Source organism: Ischnura elegans, chromosome 7, assembly GCF_921293095.1.
Source record: "Ischnura elegans chromosome 7, ioIscEleg1.1, whole genome shotgun sequence".
Taxonomy (NCBI): domain Eukaryota; kingdom Metazoa; phylum Arthropoda; class Insecta; order Odonata; family Coenagrionidae; genus Ischnura; species Ischnura elegans.
In genome coordinates, this window is record NC_060252.1 from 42669565 (window position 1) to 42694035 (window position 24471).

Genomic DNA, 24471 nt, shown 5'->3' on the forward strand with positions numbered 1-24471 from the left:
AGTGATGAAATATGTGTAGATCCGAGAACGCAGGAAAGGAGCCTACGGTCTATGAAAATTCCTCTCGAGTGACAAGAAAGGTGTGCGAACTTTGGATATGCGCTCCCCTTCCATTATGTGTGACTAAATGGATTTAGCGGTACCACAGGAAGTACTAAAACTTACGGAAAATGCGAATTGGCCAAAAGAAGGGTTTTTGTTGCAGTACAAAACTCAAGCACTTTTGAAGGAACATTTGAAATCATGCGATACCCATGGGGGTTGCGAACCCATGTTTATGTAGCAATAATGCTTAAAACTATCACCCCAATCACCTCCTGAAGTACCGCAGATTCCTCCTCAAACACATAGGATAACTCTTGGCCGTATTTAAAAAAAATATATTCATTGTAACATATAAATTAAAAACAGCGTTGTTTCACTTGAATTGACTCTTCCGCGAGCACTGAATTGAATGGCGCTGATGCTCTTTACGCCGATTAATTGTGCGGAAATAAAGATGATTCAACACACGATATAATTCAATTTAGGATAGGTCCAACGGAACGGATTAGTCTCATAAACCCTGGTTCTACTGAACAGAAAGACGTGAATTAAAAAACTAATAAGAAGTGTATCTATTGGGCGTATCAAACGGGACACATAATTGCGCATTTTCAGACTCAAACTCATTCTGTAAAAGAGTCAATTCATAATTACTGCAGGGGGGTAGTTAACCACCCCGATTTCATGCATTTGCATTTGAGTTAGAGCAATTTACAGATTTATAAAGCGAATTTATAAATATAGGTTATTAGGTAGGAGGGGCCACAATGACACATGGGCCACTTTCAGGCAGTGAGCATATTTAGCTTTGGCGTTGTGTGACAGGTGCTATTACCTTTCGGGTATAGCATAAAACTCATTATAAACCATGCCTTCGATCTGCATACGGATCCCATCACTCTACTGCAAATTTATGTACTTACATTGTTTTTATAGTGCAAAATTTAAAATACTGCTGTTCTTCATCGTAAATTACCACTCAGTTTAGATGGATATTTTGATTTTTCGTTGTAAAGCTTTAAAGAGCGTTTCAAATGTGACATTGAAAAATAATGAAATTAACTTTATCCCTTTTGAAACAAGTCGTATGAAAACAATGAGAGGCTGCACATTGGCTGTGTTTTTCCCCCGAACCATAAAGGACTTTAATAAACGCTAATCCCAACTTCGTTTGAGCACTTCATTTTTTTATGAGTAAACGGCTGGTGTCCTAACACCCCCTACCACACGCCTTTAGGCGGCTTGCGGGGAATTATGTAGATGTAGATTGGGCCACAATGAGACAGCTTTCAGGAGTCTCAATGTGGTCCATGGAATTGAACTGTATTTAAAATTCAAAACTTATAGCTAAACGCTAATAAATAAAACAAAAACCATTACTAAACTTGAAAAATTCTTAGTGTTGACAAGATCTATTTAAGATGTAAGTAATTAACATTTTCCTACCAGAAAATTTGCAAAAAATTAATTTGCTTCTTAAAGGTGACTTTTGCGCCAAGCAGGCAAACCAATTACCATTTATGAAGTTGCTCATTGTGTTGAATGGCTTACGAAAAAGCTATAACTCCAACTAACATTAGTTATGGCTTTTAAAAATGAATAAAATAATAGAATTGGAAATTAAAGTAATTTTTCTCCTCCCATCTCAGATGTTCCATTGATTAGACTTTTTGACATAGTGATTTTGACAACACCTTCACCAATTGGCGAAGGTTTTTATCTTCCTTTTATAATTATAATGTTAATTTAAATTGATATCTTAAAGTAAAATTTACAATACATAGCTATTAAAATGTATTTTTCTAATGTCAGTTACCATGTCTCATTGTGGCCCGATATTTGGCCACAATAAGACGTTTGCAAGGGTTTTTGTAAAATAAAATTAGAGCCATTCAAAATTACATTATATCATCGTGAGCAGAGAAGAAAGTGTAGAAAATAATGAAGTCATCGGCTGATAAGATGGTAATACATACCATCGATTGCAAAACATATGAAAAATGATTAAGTGAATTTTGTCCCATTATTTTTTTATTATATTTTTTTCCAAACTTTTTATTACAATCATTTCAGATACATACATTTCAGTTTCATTAAAGCCTCCATTTAAAAAAACATAAGCCAAAAGGAAAAAACATAATTATTGCCTACTCTCCCCTGTATTCATCTGAACGGGAAATTACGTGTCTCGAATCAAACAGGCTTATTAATTGACAGTTAATACACGATTTTATTGGGCTATTTATCCAGCCTTAAACTATAGTTCGAATAATTATTGTGTGAAGAAGTAGTATGGTATGGTATTTGGAGGAGGCGACCGACAGCATAGGTCATTTGCGCCATGAGGGAAGGGTAGGTGAGGAAGGGTGGAGAGAAACCCGGCGTCAGCATTAGCCTGCTCTTAACGAAAGGCGCCAAGGGGACCACGGCTTTACGTCCCGTCCGACGGATGGAGTGTTGCGCTTGAAATGTTATCCACACAACATTCAAGCAGGGATCGGACAGTCTCCGATAATTCTCTGCCATTGCCGGGATTTAAACCCGAGCCCACGGAAAGGGAAGCCAACACCCTAGCCACCACACCAGCCCAATCCCCATTGTGTGAAGAATATCAGCATTTTGTACATTTGAGACGATTGTTTTTAATACGGTATGAAGGATTTTATAGGCGAAGTTCATTAGGAAAAAAACCTTGTTCGCCACCTATACAGTTCTTTTCCTACCGAAATACCTTAGAGATTATTAGCACCATCTCGATTATCAAGCCACGAAGCGAACTTGGACACCAGATCCTTACTTCGTTAAATGCCATTTCTCTCTTCAAAACGACAACAATAACGTCACTGGTTGCAAACCTGAATAATATTTAACTACCTTGGATTTGATAAACCGTGAACTAAAACGTCAAATTAGTCTGCCGATATGTTTCATTGAAAGTTAGCATGCATACTTTGTATGAAGATGACATTAATGGACGTAAAATAACATGCCAAAGGTTTTAAAGAGTAAAGGATAAGCTAAGCTTTTTCGTGTTCCTCTTCTTCAAAATAAGTAAAAGAAGGCTTTTTTCAAGATAAGCCACAAAATTTTTGTCTACTACTGTAAAATGATACTGTTTTCAATTTGCTACAATATGTAGGTACAAGGGAGAACGATGGGTTGCATGAATTCGCGGAAAAAGAACAACCCCTTGAGTCCATCAAATGCCAAAAACTCTTTATGGACTCGAAAAATCTCTTTCTCACATCCTCAGTCCAGCCTTTGTCCTCTGCTGGCTTCTCAGTTTTACCTTCATTCTGGTCATCCCGAGAAAGGGAGACGCTCACAAAAAGGAGAAGTGATATGGCCAGAATCACTTTTCCTCCCCGGGGAAGAAGATTGCCGAAAAAGTTACGCTAGGCTTGACTCTTTGATGTTGGGCACTGTGATGTTGACCACAGGAGTACAGGAATCCAGGGGAAGGAGAAGGGAAAAAAATGATCTTCCCGGCAGTGGGATGAAGCCGTTAAAAGAGGTTGAGGGGAGGGATTGAGGCGAAATTCGGATCAGTAATTCTCATGATTCCCACGACTTTTTCCAAGACTTCGGGACACTCCACGTCTTTTCCCGCCTCGCCGTAAGTATCCTTTGCCTTGAAAGATAAAAGGAAGTCCTCCTTTTTCCTCTTTTCCTTTAATTCTATTCTTCCGTCCTATCCTTAGTGCTCTTTCATCTCCATCTAAACCATCCACGATAGTAATCCAGAGATCCAATTCGACTCGCACTAAACTACACCATTTATGGAGCGGGAGCATTTGACCCTTCTTTTATTCTCGCTCCTGCCCCTCCTCGCCCCATTCAACCCACCCAAACAGCTCTCTTCCGACCCTGTTTTTATGACCGACTCCCACACGAACCACTCGCCAGGCTCGCACGAAAGCCGGCATCCGCTGGAGGGTAGCAAGAGAACCCACTGCAGGCAAACCATTCAGGCTTCACTCAAGTGATTATCAGGCTAACTTCATGCTCTTAAACTCTCTTTTACCTAGCCCTTATTAAAAAAAACAATAGATTGATCAGCGCTATTATACTGCGGCATTTCAATTCGACACTTGAGCATTAAAACATGCTTCTTACGAAAATTTCTTACAACAGAAAAAATGTCATGTCTAATAACATGCGGCGCATGGATGGCGAGAATTATTGTAATTTTTTTTGTTTGAGCGTTCTTGACGCTTAACGAAAACTCTCAGACTTTAGGCACGCCAACTTAAACCATTTTTAAGTAAAATACACAGCATGTGGTAGTAAGTTTTCAGCTGTTATTCGTTACTCATTATGAATGAACATATCACGATGTTTGATTGGGTAAAGTTATATATTAAAAATTACCTTTTTTGCCATGCAAAATGCAAAAGCGTCCACCCAAATGGGCACATGCATTTTTTCACACAGATATGGCATTTCTTTTCGATGGAAGGTTTGCTCAGTGGTGGATAAATAAAAAAACAGCCGAAACTTAGGGTTAAAAGGAATTTTAATACGAGGTGTGTTAGAAAAGTAATGAGACTGATTCTGTACTAACTAAAGTTTTAGTTTTTTTTCAAAAAATAATGTTTTCCCCTTCTAACTAGTTCCCTTAGGCAGCTATTCACCGGCGGAGGTGTTGTTCCCACTCTTGGTAGCAGTGCTGGAAATCTCGAAATGGCATGGCTTTTAGCCTTCCGGTCACGGTCTTTTGAATTTTCTCCAGAGTTCCATAATGATGTCCTTTGAGGACATTTTTCAATTTCAGGAAAAGGAAAAAGTCACAGGGACTCAAATCAGGTAAATAGGGGGAGTTTAGGAACAACAGCAATGCATTTAGAGGTATCAAATTCACCAATGGAAATGGCCGTGTTACACGGGGCATTGTCATGGTGAAGCATCCACTTGTCTGCAATGTCTGGTCTCACATGAATCACTCTTGGCAGAAATCTTTCGCATGTTCAAAATATTCCGTCAAAATCTGATGCACGTTTAAAGTGTCTAAATTTAAGTGTTCACTCAGCATTCTTAATGTTAAACAACGGTCTGAGCTCACAAGAGCCCTCACACATTCAACGTTTTCGTTAGTTTTTGAAGTTGAAAGTCTTCCTGAGCGAGGTTCATCTTCAACGTGTTCTCGGCCTTCCAAAAATGATTTGCACCAGATAAAAACTTGTGCTCTTTATAAGCTATGTTCCCCATAAGCCAGTTTCAACTTTTCCAAAGTCACACTCGCGGATTCACCAATTTTAACACTATTCTTTATCGCAAAACGTTCCTCTAAATTCCGATGCTCCATTTTTGTAACACATTACAAAAACTCAACTTCACTGATGGCGCTATCAAAAATAATGTCTTAGGTGTACGGAATTGAAACTCGTACTGAGGAATTGGAAACGATAAAAAAATCGGTATATTACCCGTCGGTAGACAACGCTGAAATTCGACCGCAGTATTGCCAGTCTCATTACTTTTCTCACACACCTCGTTGGTCATGTAATTGCAAGAGAATTGTAGTTGAGGGAAAAAGAGAAGCCTGAGTACCCATAGGATAAGCCCAAGCGCTATCATATAGACAGATACATCGTAAATTCTACATATTTAATCTCACAAACTCCACAACAAGTGTTTTAATTAGATTGTAGTCATCATCTAGTACATGATGGTGAAAGTTAAGCTCGTTGCTCGTTGCTGCGTCGAAAGCTGAAACTCGTTTAACAGAGTTTGTGAAATTAAATAATTATACAGTACAATATATTTGTGCATATTTTCTATATGCTGCTCTACGATATCTCTCCGGAAAAAGTTAACCCCAAATAGATAAGTACATCTGACAGATTAAAGCAAGAAATTAGAACAAATACGATCTGAAGGAAGTATTTTGAGAAATAAAAAATGGAGGACGGTAGTGCACCAATATTCGGATTGGAAGACTGTAAATAAATAAATGGTAGTCTAACTACAATTACCATAACTTATAAACTAGAGCTTATAACGCATAAGTTGAAGCCACGTCTTTAATAGAGGCTTGAAGCCTGAACCATGCCTCCGCACCGCAGGTGGCTGAGGATCCGTTGACCGGGAGGATACCGTTGTAACATGTGGAGCATGTAAAAAATCATCATCACTGGTCAACAATTCTAAGATTGATTTGACTCAGCTCTCCACTCAATTCCACTATCAGCTACTCTTTTCACGCTTTCTTCTCTTTCACACCTTTCTTTATCTGTTCCATATATTTCGTTCGAGGTCTTCCATTTTCCTTCTTGCCATCCACTTGTCCCTCGACGATTGTCTTAATGAGGCCATCGTATCTCAAGATTTATTTATTTTATTTTATTCTCAAACCACCGGATACAGCTCTTATTGGCCATTTTACACCGGGGTGTTCAACAAATGTAACAAGTAAACGTACACAAACGACCATGCCCTAGACCGGGGAAACCTACCCAGGCGGGACTCGGACTCGCGACCTCTTGTTTGGCAGGCGAGAACGTTACCCCACCGCCACCGAGGCCGGCGATGATGTGGCCTATAAGGTTGTTCCGTCTTCTTATTAAGCTTTTCATGAGGTTTCTCTTCTCTCCTATTCTTCTTAGGGCTTCCACGTAACTAATTAGGTCGATCCATTTGATCCTCATCATTTTTCTGTGGCACCACATTTCGAAGGCCTCTATCCTAACTTTCTCTGCTGCTGTCATTGTCCATGCCTCACTTCCATTTAGGAGCATACTCCAAAGCTCCAAATAATAAATGTACGTAATTAATATAATTAATATTTGATACTCCTTCCATACCTTGTAACTAAAAAAATTTTATAACTACAACAATGATCTATTGATCTACCAACTCGCTTATGAATATTTGAGACAAAAATAGTGAAGTAATAATGGTTACCGATTATCGGTTGATATACCGGTGCAACTTGTATAATAACCCAGAGGACTACATGGGAAGAGGAGAAAGTGACGCCTTGTTTATTTGCAGAGGGTGATTAGTTATATGAATGATAAATCACAGACAAAAATGGGATACAAAGCATGAATACAAAATTCAATGACGTCATTAATTATAAATTTAACTAATGAGAGAATTGAACCAATAGCAGAGGAACAAGTGCGAAGAACGAAGGGAGTAGGCTAAAAATGTAAATTTTTCTGTAGATTACGCAAACAGAGGATTTCATAGTCCTCTAAAAAGTACAAGTTTCATGTACTTGTACAGCGTCAAATTTAAATTTGCAGTTACTGCATGAAATTTCATCAGGAATATGATAAATAATATTGAGAACTAGAGAATACGAGAAAATTGATTAACGAATAAAATTGATTGACAAGTATAAACTTTGAGCACCAAAATTAAGAGGTATTTCTTTCACAAAACATCCTTTTAATCAGCATATATGTTTCATAGAGTCAATCAACATTCCATTTCAAGCTTTGAATTCTCCATAGTCAAGAGAACACGTTTACAAAAAAGCATCTCTATCTCAGTTCCCCGGAAATATACTCATACTACTCCCTCCACAAATATATAAAACCCAGAGGATTGTCTCGCAAAATTCCCGATTTAATGTTTGCCGATAGCCCTTCTCTCGTATTTTCCCATGCTGGATCCCAATTGCCCCCTAAGATCTCGATAATACGGTCTGGGCAACAAGCAAGCAACCAAAAGGCAAGCAATTTTTAAGCCCACGTTTTTTTATATATATTTATTTTATAGAAAGAGAGCCACATACAGCCATTTTTATTTGCCATTTTATAGTGGCCAGATAACAATACATAAATTAGAGAATGAAACAAGCAATATCACAAGTAGAAAACAATAATTAAATTTGCAAAAACAAAAGGACAACAAGAATCTGCAGGTACAGCCAACTTCGGTGACAGATAGGATGGGGAAAGGCTTATGAAGGATTTCAATGGAAGTGCAAAGGGGTCGATGTGTGGAGGGAGTAAGTTCAACACAGAGGTAACGCGGTAGAAAAACGAACGTTTAATAAGTGAAAGTCTAGGAATGGGCTTATGGATTAGGGGATGCGAAAGGGTAGGGCGGGACGGAACTTAAAAATTGATAAAAGAGAGCAATTCTGGGCAGTCGATGATGGAACTGAGAATCTTATAAATAAGTTTTAAATCAGCTGTGAGCCTATGGGTAGTGAGATTAGGGAGGAAATCCCACGCCTTTCATTAAAAGCTATAAAATCCTAAACACTTCACAACTTCGAACATCATCTCTCGTGTTGACCAGTTGATTCATGAAACACAAAAGAAAGTAACTTATATGTTATTCTACGTTTTATTTGAATCCAACCTAGGATTCTGCATCATCATGCTATCATCAGGGAACATTCTTTTGGGTGGCTAACTCATGCATACTATCATGCGCGAAGTAAGGATAATGATTAAGAAAAAAACAGCGAACTAGTATTTTTGTGGGGTTATCCTTGGAATTTCGATTTCTTCAGGACCGTTAAGATTTAGGATGGAGTGGTTATTTGTTGAGAGACACGGAGGAATGGCAGGGTCAGATAAAGGAGACGTGAATGGAAGGAAAATATATATGTTCATTGCAAAGTTATGTGCTAATGATGGCTTCCTATGCCAAAACCTAGGCGGTCTTTAAATAATATGTAGACAAACAACGAATTCGTTTAAAATTTTATGTTACTCCGTATTTTATTGAAACCATTAATATCGCATGGCCTACTGAGTCATATCTCATACTCGTGCTATACAGTCCTCCTGCAGATGTATTACACAAGCTCACCGATAATTTGTCGACTATTTCATCCCCTCGGAAATTCCCAAGTCAATGTGCTCAAAATTTAAGAAAATAGAAGTCAATGCAAATGCTAAAATTATTTTTTTAAATAATCCTTCAACTATATTATTTAATAGCTAAATAAAATACTAACCCTTCCCAAGACTCTTATGATGTTAAATTTCCATACATCACACCTGTGATTTCAGTGAGTGCCGTAACCATCTCAGCATTTATGCACAATATGCACACAAGTTGGTAATGACCATCTGTCTGCCAGAATGAAGCCCGTAATATTGGTCAAATATTCTTCCTCCGGCACATTCATCTAATCACAGAAAAATTACTCGTGTTTCAACGCTTTGCGCAACTAAAAAATAGGCATTTTCGCTAATGGATGAAATTGAAATGAGTTTTGAGGCAATCCAAGAAAGTGAAAAATTCAAGAAAAAAGTTCCTCCTATGCATAGAAGCTTTGATTCCATCACCACTATCTACGATTTCAGATCTCCATTAATCTTTGCTGTAATAACATTGAGTTCAGTAACCGTCTCAGAATTCATATCAAAATTAGTTACAATTGTCATTTTGATTAGGCTCAAAGTATCAGTAAATTATCCTTTCTCCGGACTTCTGGGGTAACAACGTCTTACTATCGAAAACAATTCCATGCCCCAATGAAAAAATGGTGGAATAAAGACCTCTCTAAATGCAAGCCTTAAAACCATCAGCACCATCTTCAAATTCCCATCTCCCCGCCTTCCATGCACTCAATGAACTCAATACCATCACCGCAATATACGACGTCAGATCCCCGTACATCTTTGCCGTGATTTCATTGAGTTCAGCAACCGTCTCGGAATACATATCAAAGTTGGTTACTATCATATTTTTGAATGAAGCTCGAAGAATCAGTAAATTATCCTTTCTCCGGAAAATCTATCCAATCACGATAATTTTTGAGGAGAAGTTAATTACTTCACGCAACTTAGAAGACAAATCACTTTCTTAAGGCGCACGAAATGACTTTGGGGGTAATAACGTCGTATTACAGAAAACAATCTATGCTCCTATGAAAATTAATTGGAAGAAAGGCCTCTCCATCCATGCATACAGAAGCCCTAATACCATCAACATAATCTTCACAGCCCAATATCCACGCCTTCCATGCACTCAATGAGCTGAATACCATCACCGCAATCTACGACGTCAGATCCCCGTAATTCTTTGCCTTGATTTCTTAAGATCCGTAGCCGTCTCGGAATCCATATCAAAATTGGTTACTATCTTATTTTTGAATGAAGCTCGAAGTAAGAGTGAGTTTTCCTTCCTCCAGCACATCTACCCAATCGCCATATTTTTTATGGAACCCTTAATTGCTTCACGCAACGTATAAGAAAAGTAATTTTCTTAAGGTACACAGAAATGACTTTTGGGGTAATAATCGAGAAAAATCCCATGCTATGAAAAATTCGTGGAATAAAGACCTCTCTCCATGCATATAGAAGCCCTAATACCATCAGCACCATCTTCACGGTCCAATCTTCACACCTCCCCTGCACTCATTTCGTCTATAAAGGACCTTTCCCGGTCTACATTTCATCCGCCACCGTCTGAGAAGTTTTCCAATCGACTTCTGAGAATTGAGAACCCGGATGCGGATCTTCCCTACGTGCGAAAGTAAAAAAAATAGAATGAATAGGTGAAAATGCATCTAGAAATGACGGAACGGGAGGTGAACTGATCCCCAATGGAGTGTGAATGGATTTGACGCCTCTGAAAGGAAATGAATCACCGAGACTCGTCCCGGAACTCATGAGCGAGAACTCTTCTCCAGGCACTGATGGAATCTCCGCCTCAATGGATGCACTCGGAGCGAAAACTGGGATATATTTTCTGATAACTCAATTCAAGTACGCCCTTTATTGATTCTAGGACCGAAGGAATGAATTGAGTGAAATTCTGAGTACCTACCCGCTCCGTCTGAGATTGTATAAAGTTCTGAGATATAACCTGAAGTAATTACGAGTCTCATGGATCCCATTATGATATTCAACCTTATGAGTGGTTCGCTACGGTATAATCAAAAGATAACAGACGGTTAGTCACTTGTTTCACCCGTGATAGGATATGAGAGAGGTGGATAAATTTCGATTCTACTTAACCCTTTACTAACACAAACAATTGCTTACTAATTATGAAGGGAATTACAACAATTCGTCGTTATTGGGCGAGATTGGGATTAGAAATTACCATCTCCCACGTAACTCCTCGTCATACTTGGATGAATGTGAAGATATGGGGTACAAGTGATTTTTTTCTAAAGAGATTTAGGTACAAAATTAGGCAAAGAAAAAAAAACGAGATGAAATAGATATTATGCAGTGAATTTGATTTTCCACACGATGTCAGCACAGTACAGAGACTCGTATTCCTTGGCCACCGAGTTTTTGTATATTTCTTCTAACAATTTCTGAACCAAACTCTGTTTAGAAAGGAAATCATTTGTACTCCTTTCCTCCGCTCACATGAAATATTTTCAGAGGAATACATTGTCACATTACTCTTCAGATTAAAAGTTGTCAATCTTGAACAAAGGAGACATATAAGTATGCTTTTAAAAACAGCATAAAATATAAACTGAACAAAATTGGTGATTTGAGACGTAGATTGATGAAATTGCTACATGTTAAATAAAAAAAGCTGAAGCTACCAAGAAAGAGCTAACGTAATAGATGCAATCAGAGAGAAAACTGGTATATATTCTCTGATAACTCAGTCAAGTACGCCCTTTATTGCGAACGTTGGGTGTTTTTAAAATGAAAATTGACATTGTTCCCAACATACCTACCGCTGTTTAAAGGTCCAATGAAGACACTACACATCTATAGATCGAAAGCATTCAAATTTAGCTATGGATTTAATTTCAAGGATAATTCAATGCCACGAGGAAGTAGATTGCAATCTTTTCACCTCCCAAAAGAGAAATCCATTCGCGACTTCCACGAAATTTCCATTAAACTACCCACGTTCATAAGACGGAGACCGCAAAACACGTTCTACACCTACTTAAACCTTTCACCAAAGCAGATAAGCGAAAACGTTCAAATGAACCTTACTATGCAATCAATAGGGGCAAAAAAAAGAAAAAAACGAGCATATTTCAATCCAGGTCAAAATGTGTAAAATACTCTCAACGAAAATCACACATAATAAAAGAACAACTTCATTGATGCATGCAAAATAATATCTTTAACTCACATGGGAAGCATTATTTTGTTTTACGCTGAGTGAAATTATAGCTCTGTAAGTCAGAACGCTCTGAATTGTTTCAATGATTCATGAAGGTGAAAGGAATTCATGAACTTTTTCAATCTTTGCGAAAATAGAAAAATATTTTGGGCCAAATAAATTTCAAATTGAGTCATCAACCGGGACTAAATGGAAGGGATGATGAGAAATTTGACGCACATTAGCGAGACAAAATAAATATAAGAGTATACTGCAAAATACATAAAGCGACTCAGACATCTAAAATTACGATTAAAAAATGAATGGGTCTGGATTGCGAAATTTGCTACTTTCTTGCTGACATTTAGTCAAACAATTTATTGAAGATACCTGCTTCCTCTCAAATAAAAACAATTCCATGCAGTCTAAAGAAAAATTAATTATTGCAGGATCTTGTCGTATCGAGATTTAAGCTTGATTACACCTAACAATTACGCCTGCTTGCATAACTTCAGATCAACTCCGCAAACCCATTACTTTATCAATCTTCGGATGAATATCTCTTTCTTTCATTCCACTTGAGGCATACAAAATCATGTTAAAGTCATAAATTCGCAAGCAATGCATGATTTATCAAATATTAGCACCTCATATTATCGCCATTTTTAGCCCAAAAAGCCTTGAATCAAAGTAATTAGGTTGGCATAATTGTAATACTGATTGTCGTGAAGGAGCACAGAGGAACATATAATGACGCAACAAAAATGGAAAAGGAAAAATAGAAGGAGGGATTTTATTAAAAAAAAGTGAAAACTTAACCTCCCTCCCATCCGAAAAATGAAAAAAAAATCCATCACAAAATACAAAGTGAAACTTCTTTTAATGGCTGAAAAACTTTTACGCGCAGACATTTTTATTAGTCCTTCTGAAGTTGCTCCGTAAGGATTCCCATAAAATTCTCCATAATTTGCCAGTCCATTTAGATTTTTCCTTTCTTCCACCCTTCCCTTTTCCATCCCGTCCATCTTTCATCAGCTTTGCATTCCATCAGCTCCCAATTTGCCGTGTTCCTTCAAGTTTTCGAAACATCCTAAATTCGTTCTGGAGAAAAATTGCAATAAATAACGATTTAAGACGGATCAAAGTTACTTAGGTTTTTTCAAAAGCAGTAAATATTCAAAGAATTCATACACAGTTTTTATTGTGGAAATTGATCGGCGTATTACAATTACTTAAGTTCAGTTAGCGTATTATTTCAAAAAATATAATCGCGACATTAATAACACAGGCCTGCAAAAAAATATTTTTTGAAAGTTGTTTGAAATTTGATAACTTATTTTTATGTACTTTTCAGCGCTGATTTCAAAAATCTAATCCATTTTTGTCTATCACGTCAGGTTTTCTCACAAATGAGGGAGTATGTTTGGGAATAATTTAAAAATATAGGCAATTTTTCACATTTTTTCGAAAGTTATAAAATTTTGTTTTATTTATAAATCATGTTATAAACTACACTTCCATTTCTCTTTAAGCTCATAAGTCCTCATAATGACCCTTTTGCTCTCTGTCGAAACTACTTTTACTGCTTGTCCGGTTGTGGATTCGTTGAGGATCATCTCTTTTTATCATCCAGCAGTAGTCCGCTATCATGCTGACTTTGAATCTTCCTTGATATCTTCTTTCCATTTCTTTGACGTCTCGATGGAATCTTTCGCCATGCTCTTCACTTACATTACCAAGGTTTGCAGGGAAGTAGCCAAGATGTGAGTGGAGAAAATGAACTTTAATGCTCATGTTACAGCCCAGCTTCTTAAAGTTGTCGAGCATGTCTGCGACGAAGCTTGGATATATTTTGTTTCCTAGGAACAAAATATACCCTTTCCCGACAAATATTCCTTCCTTTACCTTTGCCTCTGATAAACCAAGAAAATGTCCACAAATATATCTGAAGCACTTCCCTTCTTTTAGAAATGCCTTAGCAAATTGTTTCTTCAGCCCCAACTTAATGTCAAGTAGTGCAAGTAACACCTTTTTGGGATCCAAAAGGCTTTTCCTGCCAATATTTTCAACCCATACCTGTAACCTTTTTCTCAAGGAAGGGCCAATCTTTTTTTATACGGCGTTGCTTTTTGTTTCTACTGCCCCATTCACAGAGAAAGCAAGGGAGCTTTGTAAAGCCACTTTATTGACCAAGCAGCATTGAAATCACTTTTAAATCACCATATAGTGCCCATTTGGGGTCTGAATAGCAGAGTTTGCTTAAAACCAGTTCAAGGTTTTTGTAACATTCTTTTAAGAGAACCATGTGTCCAACTAGTATAGAAGCATATTTATTGCCATTGTGTAAAAGTTTTGCTTAAAGCCTTTTTTTTTTATTTTCGAAGAATCGATATTGTGTCCACTCATCACGAGCATATTCTATTTTGAAACGCGTCATAAGTCCGGTTCTCTAAATAAATCGTTCAGTTCAAATTGTGAGAATGAAATGGGATCGGTTTTGCTAGGATCGTAGCAATCACTGTCTTCTTCACTATAACCTAGCTCAGCCAATAGCTCGTGATCATCATGCATATCATCAAAACAATCTAGAGGAGAGGGTATTGATACCTCAGGTCCATGGGGAACAGGGCGAAAGGCTGATTGAATGTTAGGATAAGAAATACCCTTTTTGTTTCTCAAATTGAAATTTTGTATGCTGCAAGAACAAAAATAGCAGTTATCGCTATGATTTTTGAGCTCCCTCCAAACCATTGGTATTCCAAAACGTAAGGACCGCTTTTTACGTTGAAACCATTGCCTCAGTTCTTCAACACACACCGCACAAAATTTTTGTTCGGCCCAAGGGTTATTTTGATCGCCTAACTTTATTTCAAATTAGGCGAAATTTACTTTTTCAGCGAGTGAGCCAGCAAGTGCATGGGAGAGGGGGACGGGAAGGACAAGTGCTGACATGAAAATACTGCTGGTTTCTCCTAATAACTCTTTATTTTACGGTTATCTAGTATGAAAACGGCTGTATAAAAGTTTATGGAGATCCTAAAAACCGAAATTCAAACTCACTAGAGTGCTGAAATATTTATAAAAATATCAAAAACGGCTAAAACTATAAATGCAATTTGTGAAATAACTGTGCGTGATGGAATTTTTTCTTTATTTTTCCCGAAATCAGCATTGAAAATACTATAAAAATCACTTATTAAATTTGAAACAATTTTTATGTCGCAGACCTGTGTAATCCTAAGTATTATCTGACTAATAGAATGAGTCTTCTCAGCCAATATTTAGAGATTCCTTTCCAAATAATAAAATTTTACCGGAACTTGATGGAGAAAGGGTATGAGAAAGGTAAAAGAACCAAATTTATAAGTACGCTATATCTTGTGGAGAATTTATTATCTGCCAGTGGTAAAATAACGCTTAATGAGTAATATTGAATCGAAATAAATAATAAATAAATTAAAAAATAAGCAGTAATTGAGGGAAGTATTATTATTAATAAATACTTCCCTCACCTTATCAGAGAAGCTATTGAGATAGCAAAAACGCCGGCGAATTTCAACAGGGATCAATGCTATCGCCTGCATATCGCATGGAAAAGGATTCTCCGACCACCAATCAATGGGAGACCAACAATGAGAGATGGACAACCACCGACCAATGAGAGAGCAGCAGCGGGATGAAGACGCCTATATAAGGTGGAAAATTTTCCGAGTTACTTCACCTTCGACCTGAAGACGCTGACTGCAATGTTAGCGAAACTGTTGTCGCCAAAACCCAACGGACGCGGTGAAAACCCGAAGAGAATGCAGAGATCATCTAATCAACGCCGCGAAAATCTTCGAACCTACAATATTGAAACGATCAAGTTCATTCAGGACTTTTATAGAACTTTCTAATGGGACTCACAAAGCGTACATAGAATAATCATTGGAATATTTCATAGACTGGTGGTGTCCAACGCTTATGAATCACGCCTGAATAGTATTTCTATGAACATTATGTTAATTCTGCATGAATGTTGAAAGAATACCTATGTAAGTTCTTCCCTAGGCCCATTTTTGAGCAAACATCAAATCTTATGAATTGTCAATGACCTTATTGTGGAATCTATTGTAATGCATTACTAAAAAATTTACTAAAATACTAGCTTATTTTATATTAATGCTTTCATTACTAGTAGGAATCAGAGTCTTCTCAGGAATCACGTATTTGTTTTTCTCCAAACGCCCCAGACAATTTATTTAAAATAGCAAGGTAAATTTCGGAAGCTAAGAATTGAACAAAGAAAAATGGTACGTTTTAATATTCCTTAAATACGGAACTATTACTTTTGTTACACATTTAAAAGGCCCCGGATGTAAAAAGCTCGACTCCAAAGAGCAATTTTTAAAATACTTAATGGAATAGAAACGAAACTTCTATGAACATCTAATCTCTATCGGCATTTCATATTCAACATCAAACAGTAGAATAATACAATATAATATAGAACGATCGAATGAGCATTTCCTATTCAATTAAAGTTCTTTGGCAATAAGCTCAGGATATGTCAGAGCCAGACAGCTTCAGAATCATTCATATCTACCATATCGTCCAGCCCCACCCGATGGTGAACGGTTAAGCAAAAAATAAAATAAAAATTCTGCCACCTGAAAACATTCCCTTTTAATGTTCCTTAAATACGCAATTGTTAATATTCTTACACATTTAAAAGGCTCTGGATGAAAAAAGTTCTTCAAAAGCCCTTCGAGAGTGATTTTTTTAATGCCAAGTGGATTAGAAACGAACTTTCTTATGAACATTGAACGTTCAAATCGATATTTCATATTCAATATCGAACGGTCGAATAACACATTATACCTATATCAAACGGCCGGATGAACACTTTATAATGAATGAACGTTCTTTTGCGGCACGCACAGGATGAAGCCGAGTCATACAGCTTCAGAATTAGTTCAGTCATGTGTAGGTACTCCCACGTAAACGTGAATGGTCAAACAGAGAATAAGGGAGAGATTCCTAACTTAGCTGAATACATCAATATTCTCGGGACGGATAACATTGACGATAATCATTGCTGGATTTGGTTTTAGGGCACGGAGCAGAGTTCTCTCCTGAACCCCCGAGGCAGCACCCAAGTAAGCACCCAAACGCCCAGCTGGGGGCGGGCCGCTATTTCCGCGTCACCTGCGGTTTCCCAAGAAGATCTAGTGCACAGATAACCGCACAGTTCGGGTACTTGTCGGGAAGGCTGAAAGGCGTCTACCGGATTTGGAGTTTTATCCATCAGACCAGCATGCGAAACAGTGAACCTCCATGGGAGAACTTGCTTTAGGATATCTGAATTAATGGTCTACTAGGTTATTTACAAATCTGAACAGTTTATAGGCTTTTGACTCAAAAAGATAAACTTTACTTTTGAAATAGAACGGTAGACTATTGCTTCAAGTATATTTTTTTTCAATCGATATCACCTTCTCTACAACTTTTGTACTTTTGAAAACGAGGTAACTATTATTTCAAGTATATTTTTTCATTTAATATCCTCTTCTCTCCAACTTTGATATCCTCTTCTATTAACATAAAGTTTTGCGCAAACGTATATGAGTATACTTAACGACGAATTGTGACTAATTAAGATTCTCAATTCAAGGTTAACCAATTCGCACACGAAAACATGAAATTGCCTTTTTCTACAATGAAACCAGAGTTGCTATAAGGATTGAATATCCATTTAGTTCAGAACTCCTGCCTTAAATTTTTAAAATAGTGTATCAATCAATCCATAAAATTATCAATACATACAGGAACAAAAAAATTACCTATCGAAATCAAAACATGGAATTTTTGTACAGCATTACATAGCGGTAGGAATATACGATGAATGGATTTGACAAATGCTGACAAGTTTTTGTGAACATAAGCCAATTTTCCGTCAACGAACTCAGTCGTCCGTTCTAAATGATCACTATTGTGAGTAATCGGCTAAGATAACAAAATTATTTTTTTAAATTAATGACTCTTACCCAGATAGCGCAACGTTGACTAGTTTCAGACAATATTCCGTAGTCTAATTACGTTGGGGATATTTTATCGTTCAGTCAACCCAACGGGACAGCGAAGGGGAAGTTCTGTGCACCACCCGTTTAGAGAACGGATTCAGTACCTGAGTTGGCGCAGAAAATTGCCAAGCAAAGATCTCCCCGGGGCAAAGTATTTGGAACGGCAGTTGTAAGTAGCTATTCCGCTCACGAAAATCCAAGAAGGCCATTCACAAGTGACCTGGAAACTCAGTTGATTACCAAGGGGAAGATTACCATGCTATGAAAACCGTAAAGTTGGTTACTGAGACTAAGGACAGCTTTTAAAGAGCGCGCATACCCTGACTTCATACAACGCTTACTCATTTTTTTATTTTAGGGCGTATAACGATAATCTATTCAGAGAATATTACGATTACGATGATTCCCACAGCCATTTAACCAGCTTTTTTTTCTCTAGCATAAAAAATGACAATAGTTTATATTTCTCCGGGGATGACTGGATTACCCACAGCAAATATTGCTGGATTACATTTATCGTTCAAACTCTTTCTCTTCATTTCTAGATTTGAACTGAGAAACTTCTTGATGGACGAAGTAAAAATATATTATATTAATTTAACATAAAATAAGACCTATAATGCATCCATTTCTTCAGTAGAGTTAAATTTTTATGCAGGACAAGCTTTGTAGCTGTCCGACATCTTTAGGTGCATTAGAAAAAACTAAAATATCTGAATACATCGAACAGCTAGGAACCTGTTCGTGCAGTGAACTGGTATTCTAAAAATATTGAGACATAAAATTACAATTTCTTGATAAATTAAAGAGATTTATTACAAAGAGCATTGAAAATTTTAAAATACAAAAATTCATAGAAAACTAACAAAAATGTAGCATGACATGTTCTTTACCAAAAATGGCAAACTTTAGCATGGACATCATTTATAGCCGTGTAGGTTGCAATATTAAGGGTGAAAAAAGGTGAACTGTTCTACGATGAGTTGACAATAAATGCTCCAAATTACAAGACGATACTCTTTCTAGAGCTTGCTTTTATTAAAAATGAATGAGGTTCAGTCATAAGTGGATTTAGGGGGGCACGAGGGCACGTGCCCCCCCCAGACGCTTAAAAAATAGACGACATTTTTTTTACAAATATTAATAAATCTTATATCTTAAAATAAAAGTTATGAATATTTACATATTAATGACTTTTATATTAAAATTAGGAGTGTATTTCGTAGTGTAATTGTTGCATGTAGTTTTTAATCCCAAATATAAGAAGACTGTTTTCCTGTTAGACCCTAGTGCCCTACCCCCAGAAAAAATTCTGCAGCCGCCCTTGGGTTTAGTCGTACAAATTTGGCTGCTTGAGAATAATTACATTGAAAGTTAATCAAAGGATAAGTCTAACTGCAGTAAAATATCATGTTAGTAGTAACAGACCGGGTAGATAGTCACACACCATGGCCCGATATAAAAGCTGAAAATAGCTCAATTGCATGCAAATGGAAGAAATAGAGACGGGTGGTATGAATTGGAGATTCAACTCGTCTAGAGGAGGCTCAAGTCGTCTCCTCTTAATCCAAATTCCTCTGCCAAATTTTACTAAAGTGTTCCACCGGTTGAAGTAGAATACTTAAATACGTTATCATTGGGTATTTTCCATATTACCCTGTAATATATACCCTTTCAAATCGTGCATTCCACCTTATCTGTAAGGTCAACAAGTTCAATTTCAACAAGCGTTTATTTCCACGAGGTAAAATACACAAATTTAACACAGGAACAACAATAGCATTACATAAGATAACACCTTGTGGAGTTGTTTAGGCTTACCCCTCTTCAGCACTACTGGGGATAAACATTGGTACGGGAGTGTTATCGGCCCGGCATGATTCACCCTAAGGAAGGCGGGAAACCCGCAAGACCACCATCAGGCCACCACGGTACAATAAAATTTGAAATATCAGCATGTCAAATAAAAACTTTGTTGATACAATAACAATTTATTTTCCATTCTATTTATACTTATTATTCCCTTCCTCTCCGTCTCCCAATTACTTAGGATTCTTTAACAAAGTTTTTAGCATCCACTCCTACCTCAGTACTCACCCTGTCCCAATACGTATATTCAATCCTGGGTTGTACAGATGAGTCAAATATGCATAGGAATATCAATAAAGTTATCTAAAATGTATCTCAATTCAGATATTTTGATTCCGCTTCACGTATTCAACAGTTTCCCGTACTCGATCCCATCACGAACCATTGCGACCTTTTTTCTACTGGTATCACATTATTTTCTTTCGTCTCTCTGAAACTTATTTCACCTCTGCTGACCGATTTCATGAATGAAAAATTAAGTAACCAGGAATTTCTCTTTGGTTTTCAACCGCGTCTCCATAGCCTCCGACGTTTTAATTCCCAGCTACGGCACAATCTTCAGGAAAATAAGTAACTCAATTCCCCGATTAAATTCCCGAGATTTGAGCCGAAACCCCGGAAGATTCGGAGACAAAAACTCTGCCAGAAACTCAGAATCAATTCCTGAAAATTGTTACGTTCATAGGCGGATTTAGGCGGGGGGCATCGGGGCACGTCCAACCCCCCCTCAGAGTCTTAAAAATTACATACACAATATTTTTAATACGGTTATCGTAACGTTCGTTTTGTTTAGTGTATTACGGAGCTTCGATCATTTAATTTCATATTAATAACTTCCATATTAAAATTAAGATAATATTTCGTACAGTAATTGCTGTATTTTATTTTTAATCTCAAATAAGAGATGACCGTTTGCCGGTCAGGACCCCCTCCCAAAAAAAATCCTGGTTCCAGTCTTGATTACCGTTATCATTACTGGGAGTGGATGCTGAGAAGCCTGGTTAAAGAATAATTTTAAGTTTTAATTATTCCTCATAAATTTTAAAATAAATTTTTTGGGAGGTCTTGTAAAAGAATAATTAAATAAAAAAATAATTATTAAATAAAGAATAATAAAAATTTCTTACATAAAAATTTTAATTATTCTTAATAAATTGTAAAATAAAAATTTAAAAGTTAATAGGAAGACGAAGAGAAATGAAATATTAATTATAGATAGAATGGAATATTGCAGATCCATTGGTGGAATATTAGAAAAAAAATTATAAAACATTTTACATAAAATATTGGTTATAACAATGCTGGTTTAGCTCATTTTATAAATTTTTACAATTTTAATGCCTTATTCATAGTCGTAGCTTTAAAAAAAGCTGTAAATCATCTACCTATTTTGTGGTGAAATAGAAGGAACTATATTACCTATTATAGGTGCTTTTTAGCAAAATGGGTAAAATTTTAACGCAGATAAACGTACAACATTTTTTTCAGTAAATGGTATGAGGGTATTTAGTTTGAGGTAGAGACGTACCTGTACAGAAATTTTTATTAAAATCTGAGACCCTACGGTACAAACGTTTGTTGAATTCAGGTGGAATGACCCAGAGGCGTAACTATGTGGAGGGATGAGGTGATATATCCTCCTTCCCAAAGCCTCATAGAAATGAAAAAATTATTTCAAACTATGGTCTAGTTTTGACGCATAATAACTACATCTGCTCAAAGAAAGATTTTAAGAGCCAAAATGATGTAAAATTTATTTCCAGGCAAATTAGTTTTTTGAAATTTTCCCGGAACCATTGCCTCTGGGTGGGGTCACCCCCTTTCATCCCCCCTCCCAAAGCATATTCCTGGTTACGCCACTTGCCTGTTTATCAGAAAGGGTATTCATTCCAGGGTATTACGCAATTCGCATTCACCAAGTTATATTTCAAAGAATTAATTTAAAGAACTAGTTTCATTTACAAGTGTAACTAGCCCTCTTGCCAAAAATCGTTATTTCACTTTGTTCAGCAGATGCGCGCGCAGGCAGTGGTTTAATGGTCCCGGAACGCCATTACGGCACTGGTTAACAAAATACATAATAGTCAAATAACATTTTTATCAATTTTGGTGCTTCAAAATTTCTAATATATTCATTCGTAGCCAAAACAAAAAAACTGTAATAATATGTAAATAATAACTTGTAATAAAAAAAACACACAGAGTAATATTTCACATCTAAACAAGTTAAGGAAAAGTAAGTTCTGGCACTGCTAATTTTGCCATGACGTCACTGCGCGCAGGGGATTAGCTTGCATGCCCCTTCCAAAGAATATCGTCCGTTTTAAAGTGGCCTTGCTGAGGGGGGAGGCGGGTAATCGTAGAACTCGCGAAGCAGCAGGAAGCTCGACCCAAAAATAAGCAACCGAAAGATTGCGGAGTATGGGTTACGCGATCGTTCTCAGAAGACGTTCTCCGACTCCAGCGGAGTGGTTAAAGTTCCAGCCCCACTTCCTCCTCTCTCTTTATTCCTTGCCTACCCACACTCTCCAATGAAACAACTAGCCATCTATAACCTTCCCTCAGATCTACCTCTCTCAACCCTGTACTTTGCAGCAGTTATTTCAGAAAAGGACACGTCAATCAAAGTCCACGTCTTTTTCCACAAATTTATAAATTATAATTATAATAATTTAGTCATTTCTCATCAAGCTAATATAGGGTTCTTACAATTAAGTTGACGGACACACAGATATGAGGGTAGCCTTTCAAGTATCGGGAATGTAGAAAACTGTAAGAGGTACAATAACGCAATTTTTTTACTGTTTTTCAAAGCACTCTCCACGATATTCAATGCACTTTTGCATTCAACAGAACCAGTCGTTATAACATTTATTCCATTCCGAAGTAGGGGTAGTCAAAAAGGCTCTTTTTTAGGCATCAACCGATTCTTCAGACGTCTGGAAGCGCTTTCCTCATAGCATATTCTTGATTCTGGGGAATGTGAAAAAATAATTGGGGCTTAAGTCCGGGCTGTATGGAGGATGATCAAGAATTTGTTGATTTGGGTTATCTTTCCGACGCTCGGCGATCACTTCTGACAAGCAAATGGTCATATACCATTGAGCTTTAACTTTTCTCTGAATTTCAAGAGCAATTGTCGATACATTCCCTGATTTGGATACGAACGATGTGACCATTTTCATGGAAACGCTGCGAGAGCGAACAACTTTTGTTGGTTTGAGCTTACTTTGGAGGACCCATACTGAAGATTGGCCTTTTGATTCAGGCTCGTAGATATAGATCCATGATTCATCACCACTTACGTTGTTGTGAACGTGCTCCTGAGTTGAAACTTTGTAGATTATTTCGACATCATTTGACTCTGCTTTCTGTTCTTCTGTGAGGAGGTGCAATATCCAGCGGGAAACCAATTTTTTAACACCTAACTATTCATGTAAGATCTTACGACCTGAGATCCATGAGATTTCCAATGATGCCTGAATCTCACGGTATGTAACATGACGATCTTCCATAATCATGTTACGTACAGCATCCACGTTTTCTTGGGTGAGGGCGGTTTTTGGTCGCCCTTCACGAGGTTCGTTACTGAGGCTAGAGCGTCCTCGCTGAAACTCTGCATACCAGCGATAAATGGTTGTCTTTGATGCTTCTTTGCCAAAAACAACAAAAATTTCAGTAACGCATTCTTGTTGGCTGAGGCTTCGTCGAAAGTTATAGAAAATTATGGTGCGGTACTGTTCATGACTTAATTCCATCTCGTACAGCGACTTGGGAACTTTGACACGCCACTGTTTCAAAACTATCTGGCCGATCTCAATGAAACTTCGCATGGGCATTAACCAACTCAATAAGTTGTTTATAAACACCATTTATAGTTGCTAGGTGATGAGGAAAGTTCTATTCCCGAAAGGCTACCCACGTACATCCCTACCCTAGAATCCACTCAGGCGGGATTTGAACCCGCGACCACTGGTTAAGAAGGTGAGGACTCAACCCTACCGCCTCCGACGCCAGCGTCATTTCAAGCTGAATTCAACATACGCTTGTCCCTTAGAGTCTCAAATTTTGATGGATTCTCGATGGTGTCTCAAAATGGAGTCTCAGGATGGTCTCAAAATTTCTGGACAGGTTTATATCCACCTCCTTTTGGTTTGATTGAATGCCCTAATGCCGAGTTACGAACAAAACTTTTTGTGGGTTTTATGTGAGTTTAATTTTTTTCGTATTTTGGCCAAAAAAACGAGCATTTAATCCAATAATTCTTTCTAATAATTCACCACTAAATAGTAGAAAAGGCGTGATTTATTACTAACTTTAGAGCAACAAATTTGAGTACGACATTCAGTGTAAAAAATATTCATCAAATGGTCTTTAATATGATTTTTATAAGCAAATGTTTAAAAATGTTTACAAACTTTATCAAATACTCCACCTCAGAATTTGCTCAAACTTTTATTTTATGTGGTACACGTTTTATCTCTAGACGTGATCC